This window comes from Lissotriton helveticus, chromosome 3_1 (genome assembly GCF_964261635.1).
Source record: "Lissotriton helveticus chromosome 3_1, aLisHel1.1, whole genome shotgun sequence".
NCBI classification, from domain to species: domain Eukaryota; kingdom Metazoa; phylum Chordata; class Amphibia; order Caudata; family Salamandridae; genus Lissotriton; species Lissotriton helveticus.
This window is the reverse complement of record NC_136061.1, coordinates 17,657,012-17,671,963: the sequence shown is the minus strand read 5'-3', so window position 1 is coordinate 17,671,963 and position 14,952 is coordinate 17,657,012. Positions and strand designations below refer to the sequence as shown.

The 14,952-nt window shown below is 40.3% G+C and overlaps 1 long non-coding RNA gene across 6 annotated transcripts in view; it reads right to left on the bottom strand.

The window, feature by feature from the left end:
* The window catches only part of LOC144822042 (uncharacterized), a 242,591-nt gene that overhangs the window by 85,691 nt on the left and 141,948 nt on the right, over window positions 1–14,952 (bottom strand). For 3 of the 6 annotated variants that reach the window (XR_013608535.1, XR_013608534.1, XR_013608538.1), the window contains one exon: window positions 9,800–9,934. The exons of 1 other annotated variant lie outside the window; for it this stretch is intronic. This is a non-coding gene — a long non-coding RNA (uncharacterized LOC144822042). Of the gene's footprint in view, window positions 1–9,799; window positions 9,935–11,989; window positions 12,810–13,064; window positions 14,095–14,952 lie in introns of those variants that run through there. 2 more of the 6 variants (XR_013608537.1, XR_013608536.1) reach the window with 2 other exon arrangements.

Here is a 14,952-nt window from a genome sequence, read left to right as displayed (position 1 = left end):
AACGTCTTCGAGTAGCTTCGCGTAGCGCGACTACGCGTACTACGCCCAGGCTTACTCTCAATGTACTAGCTAATCATGTGCAATGTTTCTTTAAATGACCTTTTCTCAACCATTATAATGACTTCTTTCAAAAACAAAAGCATGCACCCTAACTTTCAGTGGTGAATTTTAAGAAAGCACCAATCATTTCTTGTTTTTCAAGTGCACTGAATCTCAACCACTTTTTTTCATAATTCCTACTTTCAAACTGCCATTTCATTTCCACAACTCATCTGAATAGAAGCACATCTACCTTCAAGATGCCAAAACTCTGGTTTGTGGGTCATAGCTTTGTCTACTGGAGTGAAAATTGTGCAAGTAACAGAGGTATTTACAACCTTGATTTACCAAATGTGGACATTGTGTGGATTGGACAGAGAGGATTAAGAAGTGACCAATTGACACCATTGATAAAATCCTTTATGAATCTACCACACCCTGACCTCATAATTGTGCACTGTGGTGGCAATGACTTGGGCACTTTGACTGGGGTTGGTCTGGAAATGCTTTTAAAGGACATCTTTGGGCAATTGATGTCACTTTTTCCAAAAACTGCCTTGGTATTTTCTAATATATGCCAAAGGCAAAAATGGAACTGGTCCAACCAATTGTGTCCACAGATTGAGAAAGCAAGGAAACATGTGAATAAAACTGTTTCTGCTTTCCTCAGAGACTATGGTATGGGTTCCATATACCACAACAACTTGCGTTACAACATGCGAGGCATCTATAGGAGAGATGGTGTACATTTTACACATGAGGGGAATAGAGTCTTCCTCTTGAATCTGAGACTCTGCATTGGTACCTACTTGTAGGTAAAAAAACTACCCACATAACACAACAGCTCTTTTCAGAGCTACCCTACCTCTAAGCACCCTAAATTATTTTTTACTCTAATTTTTTACACTGTATTTCCCTGTGGTGCGCTCAGGGTGCGCGTACTGGTGAGCGTACATGGGATCACACCCAGCGCTCACCCCGCGAAAATTTCAAAAAAATACAAATAGTTTTTTGCTCTTCAGGGTCCTTCTAGGCCCCCCTCAGAAAACCTAGGGGGTCAGGGGGTGTCTACCATGCCACCTTTTAATCATTTCCCCCTTTTTATTTTCACCTCTTGTGTCTCGATTCTACCGAGACACAAGATGGAGGACTCTCCGGACTGTTTCGAATGTTAACAGACATCCGACAGCCAATCAACTTTTCGTTTGCTAACTCCCCTAGCGCGCCGGCTGCGCTCCTCGGTACGCGTACCGGTGAGCGCTCGGAACACACCTATAGATATATATGTGTTTTTGAAGTTAATTTTCGAAAAAACCACTGGAGCAATTTTCACCAAATATAGCAAAGGCACTTCTGCGTACCAGTCCCTACAATTTTGCAAAGTTTGGCGTAATTCCGTTCAGCGGTTCGGGCTGTAGCCTTGTCAGATCGTCCTATGGAAATTAACATGGGGAAAACACGTTTTGGGACCCCCCTTTTTTCTCGGCCCCCACTACACGAATCCCCCCGAAACTTGCAGTGAAGGAGCGGAGTGGAGCTGGCCAAAATTTTGGATAATTACATGCAAATTCCTCAGCCGGCGCCAAAGTTATTCCCAATAGAATGTTGCGGATTTCCTATGGTAGCTAGGTTCTAACTATAACTACCTACTGGCGACTGCCAGTAGGTCTAATATATATATATATATATATATATATATATATATATATATCTGCAAAAAAGAAGGAGAGAACGCTGGGTAGTTCTCAAATTTAGGTGGAAATAAGCTCTGTTTAGAGCACTCTCAACACCAGCGACACTCCAGATCTGCTCCCCTCAAATGTCTGTTTTTCTATCAAAGTCTTTAAGCATAGGATTAGCACAGCGCCATCCACGCCGAGATAGAAAAGGACAAAGTCTTTTGCCATTTCTACAGCAAAGTCTTTAAGCATAGGACTAACACAGTGCTGTCCTTGCCGAGCTGTAAAATGACAAACAATTTTGATGGGAGAATTTGCATGCGGGTGGGACAGAATGTCGGGTGGATCGTCACCGCCATGCGATCCACCCGACATTCTAATGGCCCACATAGTATGTCAGAAACTGTTGAAAAAATGTACACATCATTCATTCCAGGATGAACGTTAACCAACATCCTTCAAATGTTCGTGTTTATGAAAAAACAGCAGCGGACCTAAGATCGCCGCACCTAAACTCCAGTTCCAAAAAAATCAGTTTTTCCAAATATCTTTTTTTCTTCTGTGCTGCCAAACCCCGACACCAGCTGCTGTTTGGCGTCGCTGTGTTCTCCAGATCAATCAAATAGTTTTTTACGTTGTTGGGGGCGCACCAAAAATAGAAGTCCAAAATATAATAAGTATGAAAATGTCCTTTATTTATTTTTGTCCATTAAAATACATATTATCAATACGAAATATCACGAGTTCAGCCAACGCGTTTCACTCCTTACCAAGGAGTTTCTTCAGGGCACTGAGGTTCTTTTTTTGGAATATTGTATTGCAGGAGTTTCCACTGTTGGTACATTAATTTTTTCTGTTGATCATGTAGATCTTTGGTTCTTTGATCATCCAGACATAATCCTTAGTGAGCTGTGGTTCCTGTTGTCCCTTATCTATGGTCTTGTTTTCTCCTCTTCTTGAATCACAACGAGTGGTCCACTGTCGTTTTGGATCAGGATTCCTTGTGATACTGTTGTAGCGTTGTTCGTCTTCAGAGGTTCGGCATGGCTGGTTCCTTCAAATGTTCAAAGGAATGGCATACAATGCTTAATTACAGTTCCATGATTAATGAAAAGGCTAGTTCTTGTAGAAGAGCTGCCACCTCCTTTTGAAGTATTTCAAGATGTTCCATTGAAGTGTAAATTTGAGGTACGTAGGAGAGGAAAAGGGGAAGCCAGAACAAATGGAAAATTGTGCAGTTCTTTTTAAATTTGCTGAAAGACACACTGGTGGAAATTGAAATGCTCACAAAGAGGTAAAAACTCTCTCCAGACAGGCTCATGAAGGGTCATAGTTTTAAAGTAAGATTGATTCCGTTGGATGTAGGGGACGTTGGTAAAGGGAGGTTTTGGAGAGATCCATGGTGTCTGCCCCTTTCACGTAGCAAAGGAATCTGCTGCTGCTGGTGGTCCTGCTAATTTTGAAAAATGGATAAAGATCTCAAAAATAAATATTTACAACCTGTAGAAAATAGGAACAATATACCTATTTAACAAAAGATTAAGGGGCCCATTAGGATGTAGGGCGGATCACCACTGCCTGCATGGCGGTGGCGATCCGCCCTACATCCTAGATCGCCCACCACCCATTTTCCGCCGCCATATTAGTAGCGGCAGATGGGAAGGGTTTCATATAGTGGCAGTGTCTGCTAGACACCGCCATCCATATCAGGATGCAGGCTGAAGGGAGCCTTTCCGAGGCGGGGTTGCCGTCACGGAAAGGCATGCGTTTTTTGTGTTTGGGGGCCTGTTGTGGTTCCCCAGGATGTTCAATCAATCAATCAATCAATCAATCAGGGATTTGTAAAGCACTCTACTTACCCGTGAGGGTCTCAAGGCGCTGAGGAGGTGGGGAGAGCTGTTACTGTTCAAAGAGCCAGGTCTTGAGGAGCCTTCAGAAGGCGAGCAGGTCTTGGGTCTGCAGTAGGTGGGTGGGGAGGGTGTTCCAGGTCTTGGCGGCGAGGTAAGAGAAGGATCTGCTGCTGGAGATAGTTCATTGGATGTGCGGGACGGCGGCGAGGGCGAGGCTGGTGGAGTGGATCTGGCGGGCGGGGGTGTAGAAGTTGAGTCTGTTGTTCAGGTAGGCTGGTCTGGCGTTGTGGAGTGCTTTGTGTGCGTGGGTGATGAGTTTGAAGGTGATCCTTTTGTTGACGGGAAGCCAGTGCAGGTCTCTTAGGTGGGAGGAGATGTGGCTGCGGCGGGGGACATTGAGTATCAGTCTGGCTGGGGCGTACTGGATGCGTTGTAGCCATTGCAGGAGTTTGGCAGGTATTCCTGCATAGAGTGCGTTGCCGTAGTCCAGCCTGCTGCTGACGAGGGCCTGGGTAACCGTTCTTCTTGTTTCAGTCGGGATCCACTTGTAGATCCTGCGGAGCATGCGGAGGGTGTTATAGCAGGAGGAGGAGATGGCGTTGACCTGCTTTGACATGGGGAGGGAGGAGTCGAGGATGAATCCCCGGTTTCGTGCGTGGTCCGTGGGAGTTGGAGCTGTTCCCAGTGCGGTCGGCCACCAGGAGTCGTCCCAGGCCGAGGGGGTGGGACCTAGGATGAGGACCACCATCTTGTCCGAGTTCAGTTTCAGACGGCTGCTCCTCATCCATTCAGCGACAGCCTTCATTCCCTCGTGGAGGTTGGTTTTGACGGTGTGCGGGTCCTTGGTGAGGGAGAGGATGAGCTGGGTGTCGTCATCATAGGAGATGATGTTCAGGTTGTGCTTGCGGGCCACTTTTGCGAGGGGGGCCATGTAGACATTGAACAAGGTCGGGCTGAGGGACGAGCCTTTGGGTACGCCGCAGATGTTGCCGGTGGCTACGGAGCTCTGGGTTCTGCCAGAGAGGAAGGACGTGGTCCAGTCGAGGGCCTTCTTCTGGATTCCGGCTTCTTGGAGGCGTGTTCTGAGTGTGCGGTGGCAGACCGTGTCGAAGGCGGCTGATAGGTCCGGGAGGACGAGGGCTGAGGTTTCGCCATTGTCCAGCTAACGCCTGATGTCGTCTGTGACTGGTTGGTAGGCACATGGGAGGTACCTATGGTACCCCCCGGCAGTTACATGCACAACATGGCAGGCATCGCGCGGTGCCTGCCATGTTGTGCATGGAAGTGCACAACATGCCTTCCTGGCATTGTGGCGGGCGGTGCTGAGTGCAGGAATGCCAGGAATGCAGGATGCGCCCACCACGGTGGCGGGCACATCCTACTTGCCCCCACGGGACCCCCGCCCTTATGCCAGGCGGTCCCTTTTACCGTGAGGATGGCGGGCAGACAAAGTCCCCCGGCCATCCTAATGATGCCCAAAGAGTCTGTAAAAAGCATGGGGATGTATAAAATCAAATACAAATTACTGATCATAATTATCATTTTGGAATACAAAATAGAATTTACTTACTCCAAAAACAAAGCACACATAAATGTCGTACAATGTTGGAGCTTGGTTTGTTGGTGCGAAAGTACTACCTTTGTAAGCTAGTCATAATAGCCTTTTAAGGGAGGACCGTGTTATGTTATGTTATGTTATGTTAATAACATTTATTAGGCGCAACAGCTGCCCCAGCAAAGGGGCGTCCTGGCGCCAGATCATGTACACAACACAACAGATCAGGGCTGAAAAGAGGGGAAATCAGATAACAGGGGAAAACAGGTGGGTTTTAATGGCCCGTCTAAAAAGAGTCAGACACAAAATCAATGCACATGAGACCAGGTTGTAAGTATTATTACAGTAAGCGGTGTAAATGAACTGGCATTGATTAGCACTACAAGAGTGCCAAACCCCTAATCAGAAACTAAGTAAAAAGAGAAGAATGGTCATGCCTGCATATTAAAACAAAGAAATTAAGTAGTAATAAACTAAGGGTCCAATGTTGTAGAAAACATGTAAAAAGAAGTATCACTGATAAGAACATAAAGTTGAAACAGGTCTCAAGGATATCAAAGACGAATGCTGACCTTAATTAATAAATTAAACTTTACATTACAATAACCATCTTGTATTGACAATTATAATTAGGTGCAAACATATCACAAATAAAAACAACACAGTCACACACACTTTTTTTGCTAATGTGACAATTAAGAAGATAAGGGTATCGAAGAGTAATACTTTTTAAATTGCAATTGACCTTCAAAGTAGAGGGATTAAGCAATAGTTCTGCAAATATTATGTGGGATAATATCAAAAGTTTGTCCAGTCTCCCATTCTTGGTAAGGAAACATCACAGTAAAAGTGGAAAAAAAGTCTCACCTGTAAGACAACTTTCTTGGTAACCGAACGCCAGTGGACTCAGTGAGGTACAGGAGATAGACCTTGGCGAAAGCAAGGTGTAGAAGAAGTATGGTTTAGAAAAATGTGGAAGAATACTTTCAGATTAAAAATAATTGTGAACTACTGCATTGTTCTTAGTACTTGTCTGCGTACAATAGTCAAGACACCTGTTTTGAAAAAAAGGGTAGCCTGGAACATAAGTTTCTTCAAACTGCTCCTGATAGGAAAGTACAACAGCTATATGCAGTGCCACGGTGCCGGTGACATCCTAATTGCAGGTGCAGGACCGCTGCACCCCTGGGGGACGGTCCCACTTACCATTAGGGTGGCGGACAGACTTAGTCCACACGCTATCGTAATGGTACCCTTAGTACTCAATATTTATGTTGTTCGACATTTCGTACTCGATAGTCTGTCTGCACACCAATAACAAGTTTCAAAAAACATAAAAATGTATTCCAATCAATATATTTTAATATATATAAATATCAGTTTTGAAATTAGAAACCACCAATAAACCATGTTTTTATCATTTATAAAAAAAATCATTGTAAAAAGGAACTTCATCAAAATAAAATAAGCATTAGTCAAATTGTTACTACTTAAATAACTTTATACCCTACATTTCGACAAACCACATAACACATTCCCTCCCAAAGAAATAATCTTATGTCCATGTAACTGAATGGAATATTAATAACAATAGTAACAAATGTGGAGTTGTACTATAATAAATATATGTAATGTACAAAAAGACCTTTTGATAAAACAAAATAAACTCAAGAAAAATATAAATGAAAACAAATCAGATCACCATGATTTGTATAAAATATTCAGATTTTTTTAAATTACAATGATAAATCTAGTGTATTTAAATAAATTCACACACTTTTCTATAACAAATGGTGAAACTCACACTTGCTACATAAAAAAAATTACATATTAATTACATACTAAACAGAATTTTAATTTTCCGAATCCTAATTTAGTTAATATTAGTACATTTCTAAACAGTCTTTACCAGTTATAAAATAGTACCAAACAAGTTATAAATTTTAATTTAAAAAAAGTAAAAAATATTTAATAAATGAAAATTCTAATAATCTTTTATGTAGATTCCACCCCATACACCTACAATAGACATAACCTGCACCTAAAAAATTAAATACAAATATTTAGTTTAAAAAAATAAAATAAATAAGTATCCGTAAATTATATATGGCCCTATTCTGATGTGGGTCAGAGTTGCCTTTGGCTGACACCAGTATAGTGTGTGAACGGGCAAACCGTAGATCGGCAGTTCTGATCGCCTGAGAACATAACGAGAACACATATTTAGGATGCAAAAACCTATATTCCTAAGGTAGATTGTGCGGTGTTTAAAAACATGGCGTAGCAGAATGTCTCATATAAAAATGGGAATTTGTGGGAATATCTGCAACATCTGACTAGGACCATCGAGTGCCAGACACACGGTGCAGGGATTTCAAGGGGGGGCACATGACAAAAAACGGTACGCCTCCAAGTAAAGGGAGCCCTGCTACAGGCCACAAAACAACTTTCTTACAGCCCTTCAATGTCAGAAAAGACTGAATGGAATAAATATCAAACATTGTAATCTTGATAATGAAGACAACGCCCTTAAGGGATTAGACTGCATTTCCGTCTGGCCGACGGGCTGCTTAAGCACGTTGAAAGCAAGCCAGAACAATCAGGTGTTTTACACTGAAAGGGCCAACATCATAATTCCACAGTCACACTGTAAAGCTGCCATGTCGGTCTGCAAGCCTCCAAGTAGCATTCAGAGGCTTAACATCTGGCATTATATTAATGGCCATAATATTATTTTACAGTATGAATAGCATGTAATTGTATTCAAAGTACTCCTCACATTTCAACCAGCAAACATCCAACGTGCTCATCAAAACCAAAATAAAAATAAGTCAATGATACAATAAACTTAAGTATTATCAAGTTTGCTTTTAAATTTCAAGATAAACATGAATTAATATTGAATTACTATCTAAAAAAGCACCATAATTTCAACCTTTTTAAGAAGGAAATGTCCAACAATGTTAAAAAATCCATAAAATATTGAAATTAAACATGAACACTGCTACTAAATATTATACAAACATTTTTATTAAGACTTTTAATAAACTTATAAAAATAGTTCTTAATCATTGTACTAAAAAACAACATTTAAAAATAAATTGTTCTGAACTATATTAATATTGATTATTTTTTTGTAACATGTATTATTAAATTTAAAAATTTGTTACAAACACATAAATTATAGAATTTCTTTAAATAGATGTAATTTAGGCCCCAAATATAATTTTGGCACACAATATTTTTAATAAAGGATAATTTTTGGAAGTTAATATTTAAGTCTGACAATTTATTATTTTTGATCTTTTGTCACTAAACCAATGGAAATACTTTTTATAAAAATTGAAAGTTCCTCCTTATAGTAAATACCAATTTTTAAATAGATTCATTGTAATATTTGTCTTTTTGCGGCGGAGTTCCCGCTGCAAATAGACAGGCAGAAAATGCCTTCAGGGGCCTGTTGCGGGCTCCCAGGGTGGTGGGGGGGTGGGATGCTGCATGTAAGGGGTACCTATGGTACCCCCCTACATTTGCATGTACAAGGTAGCAGGCACGGCACGGTGCCTGCCACGTTGTACATGCAAATATAAAACATGTATTTATACATTGTGGTGGGTGCTGCCACTCGACACAATGTAAACATACAGGATGCGCCCACCAGTGTGGCGGGCACATCCAAATTCATTTTGCGGGACCTATGTCAGGCGGACGCTTTTGCACCAACGATGGCGGGCGGCGGCCCCTAAGTATTAAACATAAAATTGAACAACGAAAAGGTGAACCAGAATGTTAGAATGCCATGGATAATAAAAAATCTTTTGAAATTTTTAGGAAATACAATACTTCAGAAGTTGTTGAAATGGTGTAAGGACCACCAAATATTTGAAAATCTGCATGAAAAAATTATGGACAAGGTTAATACTATTCATGATGCATTCAAGTTCTTTCAGGTTAAACGTAGGTAGGTGGGAGTGACAAAGTGAGATAGTTATGTGGCGTTTGTTTAACTGGGTGCCATATTAACTATAGTCCACCAAGGGAAGTTTTAGGAGTTGCTCATTGTGACTGCACTTGATTAGGCTAATCACTGAAGGGAATGTTCACTAATTATGGTGTAGCATGAAAAAAGTAAACCAAGGCTTTATTGTAAACCATGATTTACGTGTATTCAACGGGTCAGCAGTTAAGCTGCCCATCGACGAACATCGGTTTCCAGGATAAAGGAAATCTGCTACTTCCAAACCAGGGGTTAGCCGGCACCAGAAATATTCTTACAGAAGCATAAAGCTTATTGCACGAAGATGGACTAAGATGGAAATGTTCCTCAAAGACCCTCCCAGAGATGGATGGACTATTTGCATGTAGGAACTGCCAATTCCATAGCCTAGAATTGAGACATGAACCATTTGGATCTCTGCTACCAGACCCTGTTAAGAGACACTCAAACGCGGACATAAACAACTTCCCTCCACCCCCAAAACCCTATATTAGTAAGAGTAGCTGACACTGCTTTCCGGAAAATGAAACACTTGAACATGGTAATTTGATATCTAAAACACGTATAATATAACAAATAGACAAAAGTTGAAATTAGTGATTAGGTGGGCAAACCACTAAAAATATAAATTAAGGTGTTAACAGATAAAGGATAAAGTACGATAAAGTTGAATACTTACTCAATACTGTAGGAAGAAGGAATGAGGCTGCTGGATGACTTTCATCAGGAACCACAAGTTCAACTGAGGCTTCCAACCTGGATGGTCTTCATGGATCCACAAAGTCCACATAGGAGTACAAGTAAGGTATAACACCTTGGTGATACACATGAAAGGAATAAAGCTATGAATAAAGTGGATGAATGGAATAATTTATAAAAAGCAAACCAGTGAACAATCCTTACTTCACAGCTTGAAAAAGATGCTGGCTTCAAGAACTCAAAATATCTTCAAAACAAAATTGTATAAACAACTATTTGCCAAAATTAATGCAAAGTCCCTTTGGACTTGCTGGTCAAATTTGCCCAATCCAACCTTGACTTGCTGGGGTCCTATTGCCTTGACTGTTTTCACTAGTACAAAGGTGAGTGGAATATGCTACTTTGATTACATTGATCAATGAGCAATATGTACAGTGTTGAGTTTGAAGGGTATGTAAAAGTATTTCTGGCCAGGCGACTTTTGTTATGTGGGAGTGGAGTAACAGGAATAAAAACAAAAGGAAAAGTGCAGTGCCTACTGACAACTTACTTAAATAAAATATGAAAAAAATAATAACTGTGAAAACCTAAAAATAGGGAACGAGCCACGTTAGAAAGAACAAACTGTCATCTCACATGGCTGTAAAATATAACAATGCTTCAAGATAGCAAAGGAGAAATTTATTAGGCCAATGAAAATAGTGAATTTAAAGTACTCATAGCAGAAATGAAGGCCAAATTGTTACCAACACGTGCATATGGATGAGAAATAATGTAGGATGCAGAGACCAGTATACTTGAATGACTGGTAAAAAGATTGTATAAACAACTTTCACAATTAAACAAGATCAACATCGCCCGACAAAGCATGTTTGAAAATCTCAGTAACAAAATATCGACTAAAGATATACAACAGCATTTATGATGCTCTACAACAAATTGCGCTCAACTGCAGATTATATATTGTGGCACAAGGATTTTAGACTGAAAACAACTTTAAAAGGAGAAAAGAAGACTACAAGAAATATTATGAAAGCAGAATTGCTAGGCTTGCATTAGCCACTTTGTAGAGTGACAATAGATATGGACAAACTTTCAAAAGAGTGGTAAACCAATTAATTAAACTGCTAATTGGTTAACAGATGAAGAAAAGCTTTAGAAAAGATTACATGGATGGCTGGTCTTCAAATGATACACCACCCAAACATATTTGCCAGTTCTGGGAACATCATACCGTTGGAAAATGAAGCAGGGATAAACTGCACTAGACTCAGTGAGAGACACAAACAAGATTTTTTTACCAAAATGGAGGTAAACCGGCAAAGAAAAATCAACATTTGCCGCCTATATCACCAAGGAGATGAGACTATACCACATGTCAAATGTATGTGACCTGCTATGGCAACACAGAGAAGAAGTTTGTTAAGCAAAGACTTTAACAAGCAAGGAATCATGAGCTGTAGAAACACACTAATGGAATCATTTGACACAAGAAACACAATAATAAACATTACAATAGTACAGTTCCTAGCATTTTTTTATACCATAGTGTAAAGGATCTGACATTAATGGTGTTGGAGTGGTCTGATAAAAAGAGGCCCTGAAAGGAATCTGTGGTGTGATTCGTCATGCATGAACAGGCTGCTAGAAAAATGGGCATAAGCTGCTCCATAACCCGTCAAGCCATATATCATTAAAACATCGTTTATGTCTGCTCACAGGGGTTTAACACTTTAAATGCAATTTGTGAAAAAGCTTTAACACGATAAACTCAGCTCTGACAACCTGTACTAATATCACCATACAAAATTTTCCGGGCATGCACTTGCGCAATAGGATATCTTCTATGTCAAATGTAAACATTGCATAGTCTTTGGCCTGTTAAGCGTAACCACGCACATTGGCAATTTATCCAACATTTTCAATGGTTTGGTTAGTACATTTTATAGATGGTACAAAATAAAGGAATAACACGTTTTCTTGACAAGAACTTATGGGGTGCTTCGCTATGCATTGACAGCTGCTAGGGAAAAAAAATAAGTTGATGCCTATCCCTTTAAAACATGTACCAGTGAAAAGTCAATGTAATTGTGTTTGCTGAGGTTTAGCATTTTAAGTGCAATCTGGATAAATGCATAAAGACAATAAAGTCAGTTGATAATGCTTATACCCGTGTTACCAAAGTCCCCAACGCCTTTTTTCATAAACATGAATATCCACAATAGGCTTTACACAATGTAATATATGCTGATTGTTTAGCCTTTCCTGGAAAATCAAATTAACCCGTCCCCTATTACATTTAAGTATCTATCAATAAAAACTCTTTTAGGACTGCTCGCGGAGGTTTGGCACTTTTAGTGCAATCAGCATAAATGCATTAACAAAATCACATTATAAGCCTGTAGCAGTATCTCCAAACACCCTGCACACCCCTCGCTTCTACATGATTTGGCATAATAGGCTTTCCTCAATGTAATATTTGAACATGGTACAGCTTTTTCAGGCCTGTCACCCTGACCTTGCATACTGGCATTTTATTTAAAAAAAATGTAATGAACTATATAGTACAATTTTATGTGCTTCCTAAATAAGAAATACAAATGTCTGTTTAGGATTAACACATATTTTTAAATTTGTAAGTACATGACATATTATGTATGTCTATTGCAAGTTTTATGGTTATAATGGATTTTTAAAGAATTTTTGGAGTATTAACAAAACATGAAATAATGCAACTTTTGTAGAAAAAACTAACAGGAGGGGTATTAACGTTTTATATTTGTTTGATATAAAAGAAATATGGTTAGAGCGTGATGGCCAAAACATTCTAGAATTTCTTTTTTAATTTATATGTTCGTTTATGTTGGTCCTTTGCTAAATTTATGGTTTAAATTGACTAATAAAGTATATCAATAATAAAAAAATAAAAAAAATGTAGCAAGGCAAAAAAGTGAACAGGGGATCTTAACTTAATAACTGTCCAGCAAACATAAAGGATACAGGCCAGTAAAGTCCCAATCTTATTGTATTTAAGAAATATGAACAAAATCTCACTACAAAAAAATGTATTACAACAGTTTATGGAACAAAAAAAAAATGGGGAACAAAATGGTATACACATTAGCATTTATCCATGCAAAACATAGTAACATTTTTAGCTCTTTGAATCATTATCGAAATAACGTGACAAACACTATAGAGTTGTGAAAATGTAATCAGGTGTAAGAGACTACTTTCTAACTTACAGCACAAATGGACAGTCCAGCACATATCCGATGTCAAACCGCACGCTCCACCCCCCATGCAGAAGCAATAACAAAGTCTGCACTCCTTCAACAAATAAAACTGAGTGCAATACAGCGGCAATCAAACTCTACCAATGGATCGCCAAATGCGCCAATACCCTCATCCACCATCTTGAACACCAAGATACGATGCAACTTAAAAGCAACATGGTTCACAAGGATCTAGGGGAATCCAAGCACTCATGCCAAAGACTCGAGAAGAAGAGGAGAAACAGAAAAACACCAGAATGACACCCCGCCTACAAAGCAGCTATCACAGCACACCACCAAGTCATCGCTCATCAAATAGACAAAGAAAAACTACATCCAAGACAGAAACCTCTCCAACGTCCACAACTTCAAGGAAATGTACGCCATCATACAGGAATACAAAAACGGCTGCAACAAAGTAAGGTCCTTCTTTAACCACAAGATCAAAATGCTCTATGACAACCTTGAGAACAAAGATGACAACACCGCCTAAACCCACACCACCAATGACACCATCTAACAGACCCTTCTCACCTGAAGAGTTCTCACCACAGAAAACACCTTAAAGACAATGAAGAGCATTTAGTCCGGAGCACCTACTGACCCCTGCCAGACACACATCTTACAAAGAGCTGACACTCCCTTCGAACCAGAACTTTGCAGAAATGTGAACTTCTCCCTGAAGACCGCCACATTCCCTGACAACATGGAGAATGCCAAAATCAACACCATACTGAAAGAAACCCGTCGCAGAACCAACAAATCACAAAAAATGAGGCCCAGGTTTATGCTACCTTTCACCGCAAAATGAATCGAAAATAACGTCATCACCGAGCTAGCACATTGTATAGAAAAAAAACATCAGGGACTCCTCTCAATCCAGATTCAGCAACAACCACAGCACCGAGAACAGCCTCATCACTGACACTAATGACATATGCAGGCTCCTCGACCAAAGCCACACGGCAGCCCTCATCATTCTGGAGCTATCAGCAGGCTTCAACACCATCTCGGACCACACACTAGTCAACAGGCTCCATGACGCCGGCCTATGAGAAATTGCATTAGACTGGATAAGATCTTTCCTCTCATGCAGAACTCAGAGAATCCAACTCCTGCCCTTCGTCTCAGAAACAACAGATATCAGATGCAGAGTACCACAAGGATCCTCTGTCAGCCCCACACTCTTCAACATCTACATAGCCAACATCACGACCATTGTTGGGAAACAATAAATACAAATTGTTTCGTACAAAAATAACACAAAGCTCATACTTGCAAATAAGATAACAAAACCAGGAGCAATTTTCAAGAAAGATGAAAGCTATTGCAACCTGGATGAGAAACAGCTGGCTGAAGGTCAACGCGGAGAAAACAGAAGTCATCATACTCTGCTGCACCTCCTACGCATGGGACAGCACCTGGTGGCCATCCGCCTTTATAAAACCACCCACCCGAACAGACCACGCATTCAGCATCATACTTGACTCCTCACTTACAATGAATAGCCAGATCAACACCATATCCTCAGCATGCTTCAAACACCTCAGCATACTTTGCAAAACATTCAAGTGGATACCGCTGACTCCTGAAAAAACAAGACCCATGCACTCATCACAAGCAGAATGGACTACAGCCACACTCTCTAAGCCTTTAATAAAGAGAATACCCCTCAGAAAACTCCAGAATGTCTAAAACGCCACAGCTAGACTCATCATAGACATTTCACGACACAACCACAGTACCCAAAATCTCCACAACATCCATGGCTCCACATAGAAAGAAGAATAACCTTCAAGGTGCTCACACATGCCTACAAAGCCCTCCATTACAACGGACCACAATAGCTGAATGACCG